General features: G+C 44.8%; 1 protein-coding gene across 5 annotated transcripts in view; it reads right to left on the bottom strand.

Moving 5' to 3' along the window:
* Window positions 1-16769, bottom strand: part of LOC115198357 (neuroligin-2-like) — a 211065-nt gene that overhangs the window by 124352 nt on the left and 69944 nt on the right. The gene's annotated exons all lie outside the window — the stretch shown is intronic.

Raw genomic sequence — 16769 nt, 5'->3', positions numbered from 1 at the left:
GCGCACACAGACACACACTGGATCCTGGATTAGACCGGCCTTTCAGCGCCCATAAGGGTCAATGGTCACCAGTTGCTGTTTGTAAGCAGCTTAGAGAAGCTTCTGGATGTTTTGGATTGCCAGCTGTGGTGCGCTGACACACACACACACACACACAGCAATAAGTATATACACGCATGGAAACGCAGACATCCTGACTCATAACAAACAAACCATCCAATACGAGACACGGAGTAGAGACCGGATGTACAGAGAGAGAGAGGGGGGGGGCAATTCCACAGTAACAGTGTGATGCTGCTACAACTCTACTTTTAGCAATTTCCACAGAAAATCTTTCACAAACACATTTACTCGAAGAACAGTCCAGATGCAAAGTCTGGTAACAGAATGACAGTAAAATCTCCCTCAGATTTTTACGTGACCCTGTTTTCCAAAAAATCTGTTACATATCTATTCCGAATTAGGATTCAAAGATGTCTGCAGAAAGAATTGGTTGTCATCCACATATGATGATTGCAGGCTTTCAAAAATATATTTTGGTTGTTGAACTACAGTAAGTGGAGTTACACCCAGAATGACGATAAAAGCATTACACCATGGTTCCCTGATCTGTACTATACAGAAATGCATAATTATGAATCTCATTCTGTTCATGGTTATGTATTCTGAATAGATACACAAAGGTAGAAATATGCAATATCCTCTTTGCAAGTGTGTAGAATAATACCCAAATATGCAATTATTCTAATCTCTGCCCCCAAACAAGACAACATTTGCTTGGTCCGGGCCTCCTGAGTGGCGCAGCGGTCTAAGGCACTGCATTGCAGTGCTTGAGGCGTCACTACAGACCCGGGTTTGATCCCAGGCTGTGTCAAAACCGGCCGTGACCAGGAGTCCCAAAGGGAGGCGCACAATTGGCCCAGCGTCGTCTGGGTGAGGGGAGGGTTTGGCCGGGGAGGCTTTACTTGGCTCATTGCGCTCTAGCGGCTTCGGTCGTCAGGTGAACGGTGTTTCCTCCGACACATTGGTGCAGCTCGCTTCCGGGTAAAGCGGGCGGGTGTTAAGAAGCGTGGTTTGGCAGGTCATGTTTCAGAGGAAACATGAATCGACCTTCACCTCCCGAGCCGGTTGGTGAGTTGCAGCGATGAGACAAGATTGGGGAGAAAAACGGGGTAAAATACAACAACAACAAAAATGTGGGGTCGGTCCGGACCAAAACGCAACAAGCAACAATTTCAAAGATTTTTACTGAGTTACAGTTCATGAGGAAATCAATCAATTGAAATAAATTCATCAGACCCTAATCTATAGACTTCACATGACTGGGAATACAGATATGCATCTGTTGGTCACAGATACCTTAAAAGTAAATGGGGTGTGGATCAGAAAACCAGTCAGTATCTGGTGTGACCACCATTTGCCTCATGCAGCACGACACATCTCCTTCACATAGAGTTAATCAGGCTGTTGATTGTGGCCTGTGAAATGTTGTCCCACTCCTCTTCAATGGCTGTGCGAAGTTTCTGGATATTGGCGGGAACTGGAACACGCTGTCGTACACATCGATCCAAAGCATCCGAAACGTGCTCAACGGGTGACATGTCTGGTGAGTAGCAGGCCATGGAAGAACTGGGACATTTTCAGCTTCAAGAAATTGTGTACAGATCCTTGCGACATGGGGCCGTGCATTATCGTGATTAAACAGGAGGTGCGTTTAATCATGAAAATGCACAGACCCGTGTCGCAGTTGTGCATTCAAATTGCCAGTGACAAAATGCGATTGTGTTTGTTGTCTGTAGCTTATGCTTGCCCATACCATAACCCCCACCCCCCCACCCACTACCATGGGGCACTCGTTGACATCACAACCTTGACATCAGCAAACCGCTTACCCACATGAAGCCATACACGTGGCCTGTGGTTGTGAGGCCGGTTGGACGTACTGCCAAAATCTCTAAAACGACGTTGGAGGCGGCTTATGGTAGAGAAATTAACATTAAATTCCCTGGCAACAGTGCTGGTGGACCATCCTGCAGTCAGCATGCCAACTGCACACCCCCTTAAAACTTGAGATATCTGTGGCATTGTGTAATGTGACAATACTGGGTGCACCTGTGTAATGATCATGCTGTTTAATCAGCTTCTTGATATGTCACATATGTCAGGAGGATGGATTATCTTGGCAAAGGTGAAATGGTCACAAACAGGGATGTAAACAAATTTGTGCACAACATTTGAGAGAAATATGCTTTTTGTTCATATGGAAAATTACAGGGATCTTTTATTTCAGCTCATGAAATATGGGACAAACACTTTACATGTTGCGTTTATATTTGTGTTCAGTGTAGATGCCTATGTTTCACAGTCTTGGGCATCACAGTACAGAGTACAGTAGAGCACAGTAGCGTACAGTACAAGCCAGCAGCATACCACCCTGCATCCCACTGCTGGCTTGCTTCTGAAGCTATGCAGGGTTGGTCCTGGTCAGTCCCTGGATGGGAGATCAGATGCTACTGGAAGTGGTGTTGAAGGGCCAGTAGGAGGCACCCTTTCCTCTGGTCCCCCCCAAAATATATATGTATATATATCCCAATACCCCAGGGCAGTGATTGGGGACATTGCCCTGTGTAGGGTGCCGTCTTTCGGAATGGATGTTAAATGGGTGTCCTGACTCTCTGTGGTCACTAAAGATCCTATGGCACTTATTGTAAGAGTAGGGGTGTTAACCCTGGTGTCCTGGCTAAATTCCTAATCTGGCCCTCATACGGTCACCTAATTATCCCCAGTTTACAATTGGATCATTCCTCCTCTCCCCTGTAACTATTCCCCAGGTCGTTGCTGTAAATTAGAATGTGTTCTCAGTCAACTTACGTGGTACAGTAAAAAAAGTACACTAGAGCAGTGATTCTCTACGTGGGGGTCACGACGGGGAAATGTTGAATGATGTAAAACATCTTTCTATTTTTAGATGAAAAATACTGCAGTCTGATTTCAAATGACTAAAACCAAGCAGAGAGTGATTCAATAATTTCATCTCTGAACTATTTTTCTTAAATCACAGTATTTTTCATTTAGATCTATTAGCAGCGCTATTTAGCACATTTGGTTGATTTGGTGGTGTCAAACCAGTGAGCTCATTCACATTCTTCATAAAAAATATGGGCAAATTGAATTATTTCCTATTTTCTTTTGTCATATAATTGCTACATTTACTATCAATATAGCATAACAAAATTATCCAGATTGCATTTTGACCCCCCCTGCTCTACTCTAGTGTGCTCTAATTTACTGTACTAAACTCTACTGTAGTAAACTCTACTGTACTAAACTCTACTGTATTAAACTCTACTGTATGGTGCTAAACTCTACTCTACTGTATTAAACTCTACTGTATTGTGCTAAATTCTACTGTACTGTATTAAACTCTACTGTACTGTACTAAACTCTACTGTACTGTAGTAAACTCTACTGTACTAAACTCTACTGTATTAAACTCTACTGTATGGTGCTAAACTCTACTCTACTGTATTAAACTCTACTGTATTGTGCTAAATTCTACTGTACTGTATTAAACTCTACTGTACTGTACTAAACTCTACTGTACTAAACTCTACTGTATTAAACTCTACTGTATGGTGCTAAACTCTACTCTACTGTATTAAACTCTACTGTATTGTGCTAAATTCTACTGTACTGTATTAAACTCTACTGTACTGTATTAAACTCTACTGTATTAAACTCAACTGTACTGTACTAACCTCTACTGTATTAAACTCTACTGTACTGTACTAAACTCTACTGCACTAAACTCTACTGTACTAAACTCTACTGTATTGTGCTAAATTCTACTGTACTGTATTAAACTCTACTGTACTCTACTAAACTCTACTGTACTGTACTAAACTCTACTGTATTAAACTCTACTGTACTGTACTAAACTCTACTGTACTGTACTAAACTCTACTGTATTAAACTCTACTGTACTGTATTAAACTCTACTGTACTAAACTCTACTGGCCTGTACTAAACTCTACTGTATTACACTCTACTGTACTGTACTAAACTCTCTACGGTATTAAACTCTACTGTACTAAACTCTACTGTACTAAACTCTACTGTACTGTACTAAACTCTACTGTATTAAACTCTACTGTACTGTATTAAACTCTACTGTACTAAACTCTACTGGCCTGTACTAAACTCTACTGTATTACACTCTACTGTACTGTACTAAACTCTCTACGGTATTAAACTCTACTGTACTAAACTCTACTGTATTAAACTCTACTGTACTGTACTAAACACTGTACTGTACTAAACTCTACTGTATTAAACTCTACTGTAATGTACTAAACTCTAATGTACTGTATTAAACTCTACTCTACTGTACTGTACTAAACTCTACTGTAATATAATGTCTAAACTTGTGAAACAGATGTCTATAATTGGTTCAGATTTAGACTGACAAAATGTCGACTACTTTTCCACGTCCATGGACGTCGGGTGTCGGTCAGTGCTCAGTGGGTGAGAGGGCTGGTTACAGTAAATTGAAAGTGAGGGGGCTCATGGGTAGGTGTCAGTAAGAGCCAGGAGAGGTGACATTAAGACAACATTTCTCTGCACCGATCTGGTGTATGTGACAATAAAACATGGAGATAGAGAGAAGAGAGCCAGGGAGAGAGAGAGGGGGAGCGGGAGGGGTTGTCCAGACTGTTTTATCACTCTTGCTTTGACCACCAGACGTCAGAAAGAGAAAGAAAACCGTTATGAGCTGAACATGACAGTATGCCAGTGGAAGAGAGGACAGTAGCAGGTGACCCAACTGTGGTTTGTGGCTACTATCATTTCCCATTGTAGCCAAGTCAGTTTTGGGATTTTTTGGTCATTCAGTTACTGATTTGGTAACATAATTATGTGTTTTAATCCCTTAATAAATGATAAACCAAATTGTTATCAGTAAAAACACTAACTAATTGATAGGTCTACCTTCACTTGTTACTTCTGTCTACTTTCATTATCCTTCCTCATGAGGGAGATGAGGAAGGAAAATGTCTTGAAGATATGTGGGTTTTTGGTAACAGAATGACAAGACACTAGGCAACGTTTCTTAAACTTACAGAAGGCAAATCATTTCTGCAAAACTAAACATAAGTGTTGATATTAGTTGGCAGGGGTCTTTACTTCAACATTATTGTATTTTGATGTATTTCTAATACCTTTTAAGACTTTTTCTGGAAGTTGTTTTCTAAGACTCCTTTTCCATCTGTTTGGCCAGAAATCAAGGCCTTTATTTATTTCAACTTTCAGGTATAGAAAATGGTTGAAAAACATATAAATGCCTTCATTTCTCAAAAATAGACTCTTGGCTTTCATTGAACACCAAATTTGATGTGCTCCTATCAACTTCACGTTAGTGCTAAGGGTACTTCTTACATGGAAATGCTCTAGGGCATTCAACAGGCTGCGGACCAAATGGCACCCTAATCCCTATGTCATGCACGGAGCCAACAGGACTCCAATCAAAAGTAGTGCACTATAAAGGGATTAGGGCGCCGTTTGGAACACGGCCCTAGTCCCTCCAGTTTGTCCCTTGTTATTGTGTTATCGCCATCCTATAATTGCTCAATTTAATGTCTTCATTAGCCGTATTATTGCTTCGGCTGCCTAGGTTTTCTTTTTGCCAATAAAGCTATTTGAATTTGAAAGTGAGGAAGCGGAGGCAGCAAGGTAATATAAGTTAATTAGAATGTGTTCTGATGGGGCGATGAGGATACAAACACTGATAAGCCGATGCAAATAACAATGAGACTTGGTTACGTGCAAGAAATACTCTTTCTTTGGCTCAAGAAACGATTCTGAAATTTTAGGTCGGTTTCAGCAGCTTAGGGTAGAAAAACGTTGCGGATATGATGTGCCTTGTAAAGGCTTGCGTGACTGTGGGGTGTGTAATTGGAATACAACTGAAACGTTCACCGTGTAACGCCTGTTGTATTTCTTTGGTTCCCACTGCATTGTACATTCCATCTAGTTGTGTTTCTGTCTGTTTCTATTGCACCCTCATGTGTCCTCTCGCCCCCTCATATGTCCTCTCGCCCCCTCATGTGTCCTCTCGCCCCCTCATATGTCCTCTCGCCCCCTCATGTGTCCTCTCGCCCCCTCATATGTCCTCTCGCCCCCTCATATGTCCTCTCGCCCCCTCATATGTCCTCTCGCCCCCTCATATGTCCTCTCGCCCCCCTCATATGTCCTCTCGCCCCCTCATATGTCCTCTCGCCCCCTCATATGTCCTCTCGCCCCCTCATATGTCCTCTCGCCCCCTCATATGTCCTCTCGCCCCCTCATATGTCCTCTCGCCCCCTCATATGTCCTCTCGCCCCCTCATATTATTTTCTTCTATTCTATTCTCTCCCAACCCCTTGTCTTTATCCGATGCTTGTAGCCCCCGACTGTGCATGTGTGTGAGTACACACGTTCCAGTGTGTGTGTGTGTGTTTGTGTGTGTGCCTGCATTCTTATGTGAGTGTGTATACACATGTTCCAGTGTGTGTGTGTTCATGAGTGTGTGTGTGTGTGTGTGTGTGCGTACGTGCGTGCGCGTGCGACGCGCATCATTCCGTCCTCCTGTGTGTCAATGTGTGTGTGTGTGGAGGGGGGTCCCTAGTCTCTTCCAGGACTTGCTGTGCTGTTTCTATTCTCTAATTAAACCTCAGAGAGAGGAAAGAGAGAGACCAGTGGGCTGCCCTAGTAGAGCCCAGAGCCCAGTGAGAGAGAAACCCTACCCACGCACCCAATAACCTAATCACACCAGGTCACAACACATTACATTTTCATGCTCAAAAACACATTAAAGAGGCTACCAACTGAACGCAAGGCAAACTGGAGGAGGCTAAATTCACCTTGAGGACAGTGTCTGTGGCACACTGTATAACTTATCTCAGATCAGGGAGCTATAACAGCAAACAGAGGAAAAATCCATTCAGTGTTAATAGGAAACTGATCTCAGGTCAGATCATAGACACAACAATTGCGATAAGGACAATGACTTTGCAGACCTGCTAAACTGATCTAAATTCAGTGTAAGAACGGTCAAGGTGACCTCCAGGTCACACCCCGTCCTGGGGCTTGGGGAGAGGACGATCCATGGTGGACATCAAAGGGCGAGGCAGAGGTTCGGCTGCCTGGGGGGCCCTCCAGGTTTTGGGGCACGTCTGAGAGGCTTCTAATTGGATAATTGGTTCAATTACAGAGCCCTAATTGGTCTAGCTAGTGTTGCCGGGGGGTTGCTGAGGAGCAGCGGGGGGGTGGTGGTGATGGATGAATAGAAGAGGGAGAGAGAGAGAGAGAGAGAGGAGGGAGGAGGAGGGAAAGAGTCAGGGATGGCAATACTCGCTTATTAAAGATGGTACACCAGCAAAACACTCTGTATTTTATATTGTTACTGTTATTATTATTATTACTATTTTAATTATTAGAAGAGAACAGAGGAGAGCACACCACATCATTGGCAGAGCCGTCAGTGTGAAAATAAAAGCCTATAAAAGCATTCACTTGTGTGTGTGCTGTGTGTGTGTGTGTGTGTGTGTGTGTGTGTGTGCGCCCGTGTAAAGCACGTCTGTGTGTGCGTGTCAGTTCTGTTCTCTCCTCTTGGCCCTGTGGACCTTCTAGCATCTTCTCTCCTCTCCACTGAGCCACGGCGCTCATCTGAATCCGTCTCCAGACCCACAGCGCAGCACAGACATTCAGCGTTAAAGCCGTCCACTGGAGTTGCGTTGGGTATGACTTGCCTGACCACTTCAGTCTCCAGGAGTTTCTAGTCTCTTCTCTCTGTCTCAGTGGTCTGTTCTAAAGGCCCTGCTCATCTGACAGCGGTGCGACTGGCGACAGCTTGGTTCCTCTGCAACTTTTGACGGTGGACTCTCAGAGACCCTCGTTCTACTAATGAGAGATAATAACCTAGCCAACCAGGCAGTGAGACAGTGTGTCGGTGTGTGTGTGTGTGTGTGTGTGCGCACGTGCATGCATGGAACCAGAAAGCAGTCCATTGAGTCGTCATAGAAGCAGGGGAGATATCTGGGGATGCGATGGGTGAGTGTGTGTGTGTGTGTGTGTGTGTGTGTGTGTGTGTGTGTCCTTCTCGACAACACCAATCAATCACCTCTATTAAACCCCCAGGGAAGAAAATGGGGGAACAACCATAACCGAACCCTGTTTTAAAGCCCCTCTCTGGTGGAGAGGCACAGCCATAAAAACAGACGGACACTGCAGAGGATCCACAAATAAAACACACGGTACACTAGAAGAAACACTCTGATGGCCACTGTTTTATCCCTCTTTCCCTTCATTCCTCCAGACCTCCATTCTTTCATCCCTCCATCTCATCATGAAAAAAAAAAAGTTGGTTCTAAAATCAGCCCAGCTCCTTCGTTTTAATTTCAAAACGAATTACGAGATGTCAGGCGACAGTCTGTGTGTGTGTGTTAGTGGTGAGTGGGTCAGCTGTTTGTTCACCCACACCTGCCCACAATTGCTAATAACCTATCCGCAACCGCCTGACTATATGTGATAAAGTGAAACCTGAGGGCTGCTGTAGAGACGGGAGAATGATTTCCTGACAGGGGGTGCAGGATCCCCCCCCCCTAATTTATGTTTCTGCTTATAATTTCCTACATTTTGGTAGACTATTTGTTAGTCAACTTGTCTATAACTGGATACACGCAGCTTCTCTTCTGGCATTAGCCTATATGTTGCCCTAGAAGACTAAACAAGCCCTTGCTCACCAGAATAATGTCATAAATCGATAGAATGCAGGCTTCAATCCAGATCACTTCAGTAAAATTCTCTCTCATCCCTGCCTCGTTCGCGGAGCAAAGTCATTTCGGTACCGGGTGAAAATGCTAAAATCAGTTTAACCGGTTGTAAGGAAATAGGAAGCTGTGAAAATGACCCAACACTATATTTCTCCACTCCTGTTCCCGAGTCAAAATGTAGTCTATATTTGGTGTGTCATTATACTGCGAGAAATGCTTAGTTCTGCAGGAGTTAATATTTAGGCTATGTGAGAGGCTATAGACCTACAGTCAGTGTCCTGATTTCAGTTTCCATTTAACCCATCTGAACAGCAGGCTGCAGTTCCCTTGACGTGCCATAGGCCTATTTGAAGTCAAATTTGTATAGCACACCACAATATCACACATAACATAGCCGAGACTGCTATTATCCTCTTCTACAACGTCACCAAATCTTTCCCAAACATGACTTTTCTGGCTCTCCTTTCTCTTTCATTTTCAACTCTCCATTTCACAGCTTTTCTCTTATTGAACTCAACTGTGACATTGTCCTTTTTGCCTCGGGGAATCGACATGAACTTTTTCAGCCCGTTCCCATAGCATTTGGCGATTGGTGTGTAGGCTATTTGGCGTGCCTACAGTTAGGCTCTAGTGGTAGCCTAGTGGTCAGAGCGTTGGGCCAGTAACTGAAAGGTTGCAGGATCGAATTCCTGAGCTGACCAAGTAAAAATCTGTCGTTCTTCCCCTGAGCAAGGCAGTTAACCCACTGTTCCCCGGGCGCTGTGGATGTTGATTAAGGCAGCCCCCTGCGCCTCTCTGATTCAGAGGGGTTGGGTTAAATGTGGGACGCATTCAGTTGTACAACTGACTAGGTCTTTCACTTATGCACTAATGCCAGATAACCTAAAATAACGAAATAAAAATCTCAATGTAGCCTATAGATATAAATTGCACACGAATGCTACATTTTTTAAGGTATTGTTTTCTCTTTATTCAACCCGCCTGCCACCCACTCGGCCACACTCTATTTAATGACCCTACACACTATTTAATGACCCTACACACTATTTAATGACCCTGCACACTATTTAATGACCCTGCACACTATTTAATGACCCTACACACTATTTAATGACCCTACACACTATTCAACACACTATTTAATGACCCTAAACCCACCTGCCCGTGGATTTAACCATGGGGACTGCGGGTTATGAGTCAACCCACACACCGCTAGCGTGTGTGTGAGCCTATGTGTGTGTGGGGGGGTTCAGGCATAAGCGTTGGGAAGTGATCCTGAAGCTTTGACGTAATGACGATGTAAGTTGTTGACTGAGGGACCAGATAGCCCCATTTGTCTCTCCGGGTGCCAAGGGGAGGGTAGGGGGGGGCGAAGGAGGGGGCGCCACAATCGGACCACTCCTGTGCCAGGAGGAGCGCTCTACATTCCGGGAGGCGAGCGGTCACCGTGGTGACAGGAGGCCGACAGCTCCAGATGGAATGGCCATGCCAAGTCAGCAGCCGTTCACACCACTGTCCACTACAACCTTCTAAGTCCTTTACTACTATGTCTTATGGCATCATCCCCCCCAATCACAACCTCGCTATCTGTCTGGCTGTCCGCAAGGGAGGAATGGGGGGGACACGTTGACCCAGAGTTCAGAAGAAAAGTGAACAAGGGAGGGAGAGAGGGAGAGAGGGAAAAAGAGAGAGTGAGTCTGCCTGAAGAGACAGCGATCAGATGATGCCCTCTCGTTCAGACACCAAGGACCTGATGGTTTGTTTGAAAACTCTCTCTCTTCGGTCTCTCTCTCTCCTCTCCCTCTCTCTCCTCTCTCTCTCTCTCTCCTCTCCTCTCTCTCTCCTCTCTCTCTCCTGTCTCTCTCTCTTTCCTCTCCCTCTTCTGTCTCTCTCTCCTCTCTCTCTCTCTTTCCTCTCCCTCTCCTCTCTCTCTCTCTCTCTCTCTCCTCTCCCTCTCCTCTCTCTCTCCTGTCTCTCTCTCTTTCCTCTCCCTCTCCTGTCTCTCTCTCCTGTCTCTCTCTCCTCTCTCTCTCCTGTCTCTCTCTCTCTCTCTTTCCTCTCCCTCTCTCTCTCTCTCTCTCTCTCCTGTCTCTCTCTCCTCTCCCCTCTCCTCTCGCCCCCCTCCCTCCTCTTTCTCTCCTCTCTCTCTCCTCTCTCTCTCCTCTCTCTCCTCTCTCTCCTCTCCCTCTCCTCTCTCTCTCCTGTCTCTCTCTCTCCTCTCTCTCTCTCTTTCCTCTCCCTCTCCTCTCTCTCTCTCTCTCCTCTCTCTCTCCTCTCCCTGTACTCACTCTCTTCTCTCTCTCCTGTCTCTCTCTCCTCTCTCTCTCTTTCCTCTCCCTCTCTCTCCTGTCTCGCTCTCCTGTCTATCTCTCCCCTCTCTCTCTCCTCTCTATCTCTTCTCTCTCTTCCACCAAAGCCAATATACAACATGAGACCAGTCACAGTTGTCTAAGTGCCCAACTGATCTATTATTGACAATTTTTCAGCCTCAGCATTATTGATGCTAAGACCCTTCTGATCTCACAGTGTGTGTGTGTGCGTGTGTGTGTCGTCTGATCTCATTGTCGGCACACTTCATTTGTCAGCCGAGTTCATTCATTTACTGTAATGTTTATTCACTGTTGATCCCCCTCCAAATTCCTATTCACTGGACTGGACTTCCTTCATTTAGCCAAACACACACACACACACACACACACACACACACACACACACACACACACACACACACACACACACACTGGGGTAAAATACTGTTCAAATTAGCAAAAATGGCCTGATAGGCTGTCAGTTGTAGTAGAGTTACAAAGGAGAGGAGGGAGGGTGAGAGAGAACAAGAGAAAGGGAAAGGGGGAGACACTTCACTTCAGGGAAGGGGGCTCAGAGGTTGCGAACCAGGAACAATACAAAGGCAAGAGTTAAAATAAAATATTTACAGGGTTTAATTTGTGTGAGAGAGTGGTTTCAGCCGAGGGTCAGTGGCTCTGGGTCCAGTTCTGATGAACATGAGACTGGGCATTAATTATCCAGCTACTGGGTGGATTAAGCACGGTCTGACACACAGAGACTGACACACAGAGACTGACACACAGAGACTGACACACAGAGAGGTGCTAGGATACCAATGGGACCTTATCTAGTTCACTACTTTAGACCAGAGCCCTATGGGGAGGTGGAGAGAAAGGGAGACATCACTCTACTTGTCTTGTCTACACACATACACGCCCATACATACACCTAATACACACATACCTGATACACACATAGAGGTCCATACATACACATACACGTCCATACATACACCTAATAGTAGAGGTGGACCAATTAATCGGCGTGGCCGATTAATTAGGGCCGATTTCAGGTTTTCATGACAATCGGTAATCGGCATTTTTGGATGCCGATTATGGCCGATTACATTGCAATCCACGAGGTGACTGCGTGGCAGGCAGACCACCTGTTACGCAAGTGCAGCAAGGAGCCAAGATAAGTTGTTAGCTAGCATTAAACTTATCTTGTAAAAAACAATCAATCTTAACATAATCACTAGTTAACTACACATGGTTGATGATATTACTAGGTTAACTAGCTTGTCCTGCGTTGCATATAATCAATGTGGTGCCTATTAATTTATCATCGAATCACAGCCTACTTCGCCAAACGGGGGATGATTTAACAAAAGCGCATTTGCGAAAAAAGCACAATCGTTGCACGACTGTACCTAACCATAAACATCAATGCCTTTCTTAAAATCAATACACAGAAGTATATTTTTTTAAACCTGCACATTTAGTTAAAAGAAATTCATGTTAGCAGGCAATATTAACTAGGGAAATTGTGTCACTTCTCTTGCATCCTTTGCACGCAGAGTCAAGGTATATGCAACAGTTTGGGCCGCCTGGCTCTTTGCGAACTAATTTGCCAGAATTTTACATAATTCTGACATAACATTGAAGGTTGTGCAATGTAACAGCAATATTTAGACTTATGGATGCCACCCGTTTGTCACGACAGTGACGGATGGTGGCGCCCCTCCTCGGCCGGGCGGAGCTCGGCGGTCGTCGTCGCCGGCCTGCTAGCTACCATCGATCCCTTTTTGTTTCACTTTCTGTTGGTTAGGTCTAGTTAGGCACGCACCTGTTTTTGGTTAGTCATTAGTAAGGGGGGGTTATTTAGGTTAGCGTAGGATGTATGTGTTTGTACGTGATTGTGTTGCTTGTCCGGGGTTTTTGTGCTAGAGGAACGTGTACTGGGTTTTTCCCTCTGCCTGTGGTTTATTTTCATTGTTTGTACACCACCGCAGAATCATTTAAGGGCTGCGCCCCTATACTTTTGGCGACCACATCCAGTTGCTTTTAATAAAGAAGTGTGGTCGAGAACTCTCTGTCTCCTGCGCCTGACTCTACCTCTCCTGTTGTTTTCTCCAGCCAGCCCGTGACACCGTTAGATAAAATATGGAACAGTTCTGTATTTCACTGAAACAATAAACGTTTTGTTTCGAAATGATAGTTTCTGGATTTGACCATATTAATTACCAAAAGCTCGTATTTCTGTGTTTATTACATTATAATTAAGTCTATGATTTGATATTTGATAGAGCAGTCTGACTGAGCGGTGGTAGGCAGCAGCAGGCTCATAAGCATTCATTCAAACTTTACTGCGTTTGCCAGCAGCTCTTAGCAATGCTTGATTCACACACTGTTTATGACTTCAAGCCTATCAACTCCTGAGATTAAGCTGGCAATACTATAGTGCCTATAAGAACATTCAATAGTCAAAGGTATATGAAATACAAATGGTATAGAGAGAAATAGTCAACGCATCATAATTCCTATAATAACTACAACCTAAAACTTCTTAACTGGGAATATTGAAGAACTGGGAATATTGAACCACCAGCTTTCATATGTTCTGAGCAAGGAACTTAAACTTTAGCTTTTTTACATGGCACATATTGCACTTTTACTTTCTTCTCCAACACTGTTTTTGCATTATTTAAACCAAATTGAGCATGTTTCATTATTTATTTGAGACTAAATAGATTTTATTTATGTATTATATTATGTTAAAATAAGTGTTCATTGTTCATTCAGTATTGTTGTAATTGTCATTATTACAAATATATATATATATTTTTATATATATAAATGTTTATATATATAAACATTTGTTTATATATCTAAACATTGGCCGATTAATCGGTATCCGCTTTGATTGGTCCTCCAATAATCGGTATCTGCGTTGAAAAATATTAATCGGTCGACCTCTACCTAATACACACATACATGCCCATACATACACCTGATACACACATACATACACCTGATACACACATACATACACCTGATACACACATACATACACCTGATACACACATACATGTCCATACATACACCTAATACACACATACACGCCCATACATACATCTGATACACACATACATAAACCTGACACACACATACATACACCTGACACACACATACACGTCCATACACACACCTGATACACCCCCATGCTGATAGGCAGGAAAACAGATGCACACACACCAGATACATTGAGGCAGGGGATAGAGAGCTATACCAAGCCCCTAACACAGGGGTCTACACAACAAGTATAGTGTCTGTGTACGTGTGTGGGCGCAAGTGTGCGCAAGTGTGTGTGGGACTTGTGTCCGGGGGGACTGTGGCGGTGCATCAAACCCAGCCCCAGCATTGTGCTCTGAATGCCTGAGCCCTTCTGTCTGTCTGTCTGTCTGTCTGTCTGTCTGTCTGTCCCAACACAGCCTGCCTGACAGACTAACTGACTCCTCTAGAAATCAACTGAAACTAACTGCACACACACACATTCTAATGAAACACACAAAGACGTATGCACACATGCTTAAGCGCATGCACGCGCAGAAGCACACATACATACACGCATGCCGGCATGCAGGCACGCACACACACAGTCCCAGAGCACAGTCCCAAAGCCGATCAAACAGCGCTCAGCCGACATCCACAGGGACAGGGAAAGGGCCAGGAGAGAGAACCAGGAGAGGCAGAGGACGACACCACTTAAGCCCAGGAGGAGAGCCGCTCAGAGGGGTGGAGGACACGGCCAAGGGCCCTGAGGGATGGGCGGTTACTGCTACAGTACGATAAGACGATAAGAGATGGTTGCTATTAAAATAGATTATTATGACCATACACTCCCTGGCCAGTTTATTAGGTACACCACCCGGTTCACAAAAATGGTTTGCTCCTACAGACAGTGGCTGTGGCTATATAAAGCAGGCAGACAGGCATCGCGGCATTCAGTTACTGTTTGATTGAATGTTACAATGGGCAAAACCTAAGCGACTTTGAGCGTGGTATGACCGTTGGTGCCAGGCGCGCCAGATCCAGTATCTCAGAAACGGACGGAACAAAACGGCCTCCTGGGCTTTTCACACACGACAGTGTCTAGGGTTTACCAAGAATGATGTGACAAACAAAAAAACATCCAGTCAGCGTCAGTCCTGTGGGCAAAAAACAGCTCGTAGATGAGAGGTCGAAGGAGAATGGCAAGAGTCATGCAAGCTAACAAACAGACAAATAACGGCACAGTACAACAGTGGTGTGTAGAACGGCATCTCGGAACGCACAACTCGTTGATCCTTGTCACAGATGGGCTATTGCAGCAGACGACCACACCGGGTTCCACTCCTATCAGCTAAAAACAAGAAGAAGTGGCTCCAGTGGGCACGCCATCACCAACACTGGACAATTGAGGAGTGGAGAAACATTGCCTGGAACGTGACAGTGAGTTCAGTGTACTTGAGTGGCCTGGTCAGTCCCCAGACCTCAATCCAATAGATCATCTTTGGGATGAGATGGAGCGGGCTGTTCACAGCATGAATGTACCGCCGTCCAATCTGCAGCAACTGTGCGATGCCATCGAGTCAGCATGGACCAACATCCCTCGTTGAACATTTCAGACATCTCGTTGAATGCCCCGAAGAATTCAGGCTGTTCTGGTGGATAAGAGGGGTCCGACCCGGTACTAGATGGGTGTACCTAATAAACTGGCCAGGTGAGTGTATATCTCTCTATATTTGTTTGGCCTTGCCTAGGACTACCAGTGCTAGACTTTTAAAACATACACTTATAGTGCATATCATTTACTTTCATTTTGAGTTCAACTGACTGAGCTGGAATGATCCCGAGTCCAACATTAGCTCCAAGCAGAAGTTAGTCAGTCAGCTGTATGTTGTCATTGGAAGAGAACATTAACAGGTGTGTATGGTGGTGCCCCAGGGAGAAGCTGGGCTGTAGACAGAAGGCTGGGGTGGGGACTGGGGCTGGTGAGGGGCCACGAGTACTAGAGATCTGGAGGTCCTGGTGGCAGAGTGGCATAGAGTTGGAGGGCAGGGGCAGACTGGGGACAAGGTACTGGAGGGTATGGGTGAGAGATGGAGAAAGGGAGGCTACAGGTGGTTAAACTCTGCCTCAGAGGAAGGGAGTGAGGGATGCCACCCAGGAGGTATGGAGGGTCTGATAGATAGGTTGAATGACACATGCAATAGCATCACAATGTTACGTCATTAGCGATATTGTTGTTGTTGATGTATGATTTACCCCCAAATCAGTGATGCCGATGCCCACCAATGCGCCAAAAACCGAAGTCCTTTTTTTCTCTCTCGATTAAATTAAATTCAGTAAACTTTATTTATCCCCACTGGGCAATTATTAAGGCTTGAAAACGTAATCCATAAAACACACAACAACACGATAGATACATAACCAACAACATACTGTGTACTCCCCCCTGCCCCGTCTCTCTCCCCATGTATCTCTCTCTCCATCTCTGTTTGATATCTAATAGCATGTGAATGAATATTCATCCAGTTGTCTGATCCAGTGGTTGTGTCGGAGCGGCAGGTTGATTTAACTACGGAGGGAGTGGAAGAGGCAGCGCGAATGAATATACATGGAGATCACTATA

Source organism: Salmo trutta, chromosome 8 (assembly GCF_901001165.1).
Source record: "Salmo trutta chromosome 8, fSalTru1.1, whole genome shotgun sequence".
In the NCBI taxonomy this organism is placed as follows: domain Eukaryota; kingdom Metazoa; phylum Chordata; class Actinopteri; order Salmoniformes; family Salmonidae; genus Salmo; species Salmo trutta.
Note: the sequence above shows the minus strand (reverse complement) of the source record. Positions and strands in the feature narration are given on the sequence as shown.